General features: G+C 40.7%; 2 long non-coding RNA genes across 2 annotated transcripts in view; one reads left to right on the top strand and one right to left on the bottom strand.

Annotated features, from left to right (window-relative positions):
- The window catches only part of LOC135114868 (uncharacterized), a 14,777-nt gene extending 13,003 nt beyond the window's left edge, over window positions 1–1,774 (top strand). The window contains exon 2 of the long non-coding RNA XR_010275690.1: window positions 399–1,774. This is a non-coding gene — a long non-coding RNA (uncharacterized LOC135114868). The remainder of the gene's footprint in view (window positions 1–398) is intronic.
- A 1,315-nt stretch (window positions 1,775–3,089) lies between these two features.
- On the bottom strand, window positions 3,090–4,969 carry LOC135114867 (uncharacterized). Its single transcript, XR_010275689.1, has 3 exons — window positions 4,892–4,969; window positions 3,475–3,638; window positions 3,090–3,364 (listed from the first exon to the last, which is right to left on the bottom strand). It is a non-coding gene; the product is annotated as an uncharacterized LOC135114867 (long non-coding RNA).
- Window positions 4,970–6,024: the final 1,055 nt, after the last annotated feature.

The raw sequence follows: 6,024 nt of genomic DNA, 5'->3' as shown, positions 1-6,024 counted from the left end.
CTGCGAGACACATAGCATACTAATAAGGGCGGAAAAAAATGCATCACTAACTAATTTCATTCAAGTAACAAAGCTAAATTTAAAGGACTAGCAATGACACTTTTTATTCCAAAACTTGCACCAAAAGGAATAAAAGAAAGGGATATAAAGGGAGTGAGGTTTGACAAGTTACAATTAATAATAATAATAATAATAATAATAATAATAATAATAATATCAGGTTTATTTATCAAGAGGCAGCAGACAATAGTGATAGTCGCTGAAGGGGTCTTGATTTACATGGTATACATATTTACATATATATATGGTATATATATTTACATGGCAGCAGCTTCACCGCTATTACAGTGTGGACATGATTGAACTGCATACGATATACTTTTTTATTTTTTTGGCAGAAGCTGCACCATTTACAGAGCTTCACCACTTTCATAGTGTGGACATGATTGAACTGCATACGATATACATCTTTGGCAGGAGCTTCGCCACAGAATAACAAACACCTACTGGGGGATCGAATATGGGACCTTCCGCCTCCCAGTCAGGAGCGCTACCCGTTACGCCACATTGTTATATGTTCTTTATTCCAGTTCTGTAATCACTATTCATATGTACAGAAATCAGAATTTTATAAACGTAGATGCCCCGAGCCAATTTTGTTCTCCCTTTTCCTTCGTTGTGAGCCAATTTTGTTCTCCCTTTTCTTTCCGTTCTAGTTTGGGGATTAGTTTATATATATAGGTATAGACATATGGAACTATTTATTCGCAAATTGACATGGCAAATAGAAATATATCCATGTCAAAAAGTACGTGTTTAGAATCAAAGAATTAATTACATTTTCTCATTTCATGCGCAAGGGATAAGTTAGGAAGGGGGTTCACAAGGACAGTCTCAGCAAGAACAGCTTTTGGGGCGAGCAGGGAGGGAAGTGGGTTGGGGGTTAGATAGTCACGTGTCACACTGCCATTATCGTGTATATTATGGTCATGTATAACACCAAACAGGGAAAGGCCCAATCTGCCTCCAACCGCCTCTAACCGGCCTTGTCCCGTCCTCCGTCTCAATCCCTGGTGGGATCGGCGTTCTTATGTTGTCACCAGTAACTTTTGTGCATTCTCCAGGCCCAGCTGTCTCATTCTCTCTCGATTCCATTTACCCTCCAAAGCCTTTCTCTGGGATTCCCCAAATTCTTTCACTCAAACTTCACTCAAAAGCTCATCTTTCATCCTTGTTCATACCACCACAAACGTGTTTCTCTGCCATTTCCCCACTTTTTCATGCGATGCCTAAATCCAATAATTTCTACTACTTTTCATGAGATACCTCTATTTAATAATTAAATTTAAAAAATAAATTACCCTTACGAGCTTGAATTTCAGTGTTCACAGGAAAAGGCTTTTCTCTTTTTATATGTAGGAGGGACACTGGCCAAGGGCAACAAAAATCCCCCCCAAAAAAAAAATGCTCATTGAAATGCCAGTCGCATAAAAGGGTCCAAAGCGGCAGTCAAAAATTGAAGGATAAGGGTCTTGAAACCTCCCTCTTGAAGGAATTCAAGTCATAGGAAGCAAGAAATACAGAAGCAGGCAGAGAGTTCGAGTAGGCTGCGCTACTGAACGTGATCATCATTCTATGGCTCGGGATGAGGAGGCATGTAGGCGGGAAGTGCGTATGTTTAGGGTGCCACAGGTATTATTAATCACTACTGCCACGCGTTAGGAATTGAACGACTGACGATTGCATGCAGCTTTCCTTTTCGTAGAAAATTTGTGTTTATTCCATTCTTTATACCGGTTATTAAGAAAAATAAATAAATACTTTGAAGCTTGGATCGTTTACTTCCTATTGGATATATATACTTTATACTTACTTGCATTGTTTCCTCACTTGTCTGCCATATCTCTCTGGCGGTTCTTTTCGCACAGGTGGGCTCCCTCAACTCAGGCAGTAGTAGTATCCATAGTTGTCACCAGGACCAGGATGTACTTGTTGCTGACGGAAGAAGAGGAGAGGACGGATGACAGCAGCACATAACCATCAGGAACGCAAGGTCTCGTGTATGCAGCTTTCGACTTCAGCCAGTGTTTTTGACCTGCGAACTGCTCTCATCTGAATCGAATTGCTACTGCTGAAGGTGCGTCCACACGATCGAACAGTGTCTGTCGGACAAAACTGTTACCAGATACAATGTAAAAAGGGGAAAGGCGCGATGACGTCTGAAGCGAGCACCAAGAGCTGTATCACTGTCCATGTTCGTATTATCCGAACCTTAAGGTATAGATCCTTAAGTACATCATAGATGGTTTGGCACGTCCCAGGAATAATTGCAGACTGTTTAGAAGATATTCTTGTGTATTGAAGGGAAGTGTAGAAACACTCGGTGGAAAGGTTAATTAAATGTTGCCTCCAGACGTACTTCTGGTGATATGCTTTCGTTTATATAGGTGTCATGTTACGTTATGAAAGGTTTTACTTTCTGCAATAAGTCGCAGAAGCTGTTTGGGTCCATCCTCATAGTTTGTGAAATCTGATTCATAACCAAAATACGCAGTTCATGCAAAATGGCTACATGACTTCCCCTTTCTCCGTGTTTTTAACCAGTCCTTGCAGCATTCCCTTCTTGTCACCTTGACCTCAAACAATGCAGCAATTATTATGCTGCATAGTGCAGTTTTCATGTACCACACTAGACGCTGGCAACCACCACTACACTGACGTAAATACCATTTTTGTTGGCAACGGACATCAACTTCGAACATAGCCGGTCTTTGTCTGGTGAAGAGTAGAAACTGTGGTTTACAACTTTATCTGGTACCACTGTTTGTTGCCAAATCAATTTCCCTCGTTTAAACGCTTATGACGTCATTCTGCTTCGCCTTATGATATGGTAGCAATGTTTATCCACAGACAGTATTCGACCGTGTGGACGCACCTTGACGTCGCAAGGTAAGAGACCTTTGACACACAATTCACAAGTTATCTTCTTCGTATGCATCATGTTCTCCCCTTAATTTTTTTTTTATTTATTTATTTATTTTTTTGTGGACACGGATACCTCGAAGAGTCTCAGGAGAAAACTAGACACCAACCACTCAAATTTTTACTCAAATTTTTTTTTTATACAAAAACCTAAAATGTCATCAGGGAGAGTCTTGTACTTAACAAATGGCTCATGCAGTCAACAGCAACACAGCTGACTGATAATGTCCACTATGCACAGTTCTGAAGGCAGCCACCCTCCAAGGTGTGCCGTGCTGTACTCCGTCTTCGTAGTAGTGCAGCATCACCCAAGCCAGGTACAATCTTCACCAGCGATAACTGATGTCTGAAGCTTATTCAGACACCATAATGGAACATCCGTCTGTAAAGTATCAAAACTTAATTCATGTCAATACATCCAAGTGTCAAAAAGTTATGTTTAATCCAGAAGTATTAAATTCGATGTTAACCATCCTACCAACAAACATTTACCCCCTTAACACCCAGGCTGAAGCATGGCACCATCTTCCTAGTATGCAGCCACTATCAGTGCCTTCCTAGTACGCAGCCATCATCAATCGTGCAACGTGGGCTCATCTGCACTGACCAATGTTTAAGGAGGGTATCCAGACCACATACTACCACACACCAAGCATCTGTAATGTTGTAGGAAATAAAACTATTAAAAGAAATAAAACTATTAAAAGAATCTTAAGTGATTTATCAATCAACAATTCCTCCACACACACCCACACCCTCTAAGTTAAATTAAGTTAATTACTCTTGGCATATATATCCAAGATATCCAAATTCTATTAAATTTACTACTAGACCTTAATACAAAATCACCTGGGAACAAACATGTGGGAAAATTGTCTTGTCATAAGTACTCGACAATAGTATTCAGTTCAAATGATGCAGTCCTACACGAAGTTTTTCATGAGATAGTGGGCTTCACCATTCTCCGCTTTAAAGCATCATGTTTCCCCTCGCTGCCCCTATTCCTCATGAAAACCGTTGACGAAACGGTGCAGCATGTAAAATTACTGCTCGTCAATAACGAACACTATAGACCAGTAAACCTGAACTTTTTAACCACTACAGAAACACCCATGAATACTCTCATCTCCACAGCAGCTTGTTTGGAAGGCTCAAAATGACAGTCATAGCAATCATGAACTACCCTTGAAGATCTCGGTAACTACCACTGTGGCTCCGACACCACGACTACCACCACCACGACTTCCGAGAACAAAGCTTCAACAGCCACCCAAATAGCCAAACTCTGCCGCACCACGAAACAAACACGACCACGCCACGCCACCACCATCAACTGCACACAATAATGCCTTACTCCCCCCCCACACTAAGTCACCATGATGGCACACACACCACCACAACACGCCTAAACAGTCATTCCCTTATCTTCCACTAAACCATCACACGACCACGCTACCACTACCATCACATGCACTCCACATTGCCTTAACTACCCAACCCCCCACACACATTGTCTACCTCACAATCACACACACGACACCTAAACAAGAATCCCTTTTATCTTTAATACTCATCACACTTACCCTCGTCACCACCACAAGTACGCACCACACCATACCTAAACACTCACTCCCTTATCCGACACTAAACATCACTCACACCCGTCGTCCCCATCACAAGTGAACACTACACTATACCTAACACTACATTGACTCACTAGATGCACTAAACCTTTCCCACTTACCGAAGCAACACTACCATACAAATACACTATGGACACTATAAATCCCTCAAATCTAATTCAGCATCATTAACACGTAAACAGACACCATGAACACACAATCCCTTAACTCTGAAGCTACATAACAAGCGCAAAGTAACACGAGAAACGAATAAAACACAAGCTTACCTCCTGCCAGCGCCTGCTGTCCACCTTCTTCCATTGCTCCTACACTAACGGAAGCGCCCAAGTTTACCTGCCCACCTCCTTGACTCTCCTTTCCCTCCCCCCCACCCCCCCTTCCCTTCTCCTCCTCCTATTCCACCATTAGTAATTACCATCAAACGTCCATGACTGTTCCTCTCTTCCTATCTCTTCTTCCTCTTCCTCCTCTTCTTCCTTCTCCTCTTCTTTCATGCCCCTTCCTCCTCCTCCTCCTCTTCCTCCTCCTTCCACCTCCCCTCCTCTTCCAACACCACTACCACCGTCACCATTATCTTCCACCCCCCCCCATCCTTCTGTTTACTGCTAAACTATCGCTTGTTTCCTCTTTCTCTCCACTCAGCACTCATTATTATTGTTATTATCATTAGTAGTAGTAGTAGTAGTAGTAGTAGTAGTAGTAGTAGTAGTAGTAGTAGTAGTAGTAGTAGTGGAGGTGGTAGCAGTAGTAGTATACATCTGTTATATAATTGTTCCTGAAGCCTTGTCTTTTACTAGTAATTCGCTTTAATTGTTCTATTGTAATTTGATATTTTCCCTACATTCTTCTATATAGGTCACTCTTTCTTAACTATTTTTCCCTTGATTACATTAGTTTCGTAAGTTATTCTTCTCTCTCTCTTAATTTCCTCCCTTCAGTAACTTCCTGTTAGTATATTCGTAATACAACTGCAGGAGTACTGAAGTAAAGAGGGGAGTAGTAGTAGTAGTAGTAGTAGTAGTAGTAGTAGTAGTAGTAGTAGTAGTAGTAGTAGTAGTAGTAGTAGTAGTAGTAGTAATAATAATAATAATAATAATAATAATAATAATAATAATAATAATAATAATAATAATAATAATAATAATAACAAACAACAACAACAACAACAACAACAACAACAACAACAACAATAATAATAATAATAATAATAGTAATAGTAATAATAATAATACTTGCTTAACTATCTGTGTGTATAATCACCGAGCTATATAATGACTCAACACAGAAACCTGTAACTCCCTTGATGCTTGGGTGCAGTGTTCGATACCCGTCACGGCGCCTCACTTCACCTCACACGTCACGAGAAACACGTCACGTACTTAATACAATATAACGATTC

This window comes from Scylla paramamosain, chromosome 28 (genome assembly GCF_035594125.1).
Source record: "Scylla paramamosain isolate STU-SP2022 chromosome 28, ASM3559412v1, whole genome shotgun sequence".
NCBI classification, from domain to species: domain Eukaryota; kingdom Metazoa; phylum Arthropoda; class Malacostraca; order Decapoda; family Portunidae; genus Scylla; species Scylla paramamosain.
This window is presented reverse-complemented; position numbering and strand designations above follow the sequence as displayed.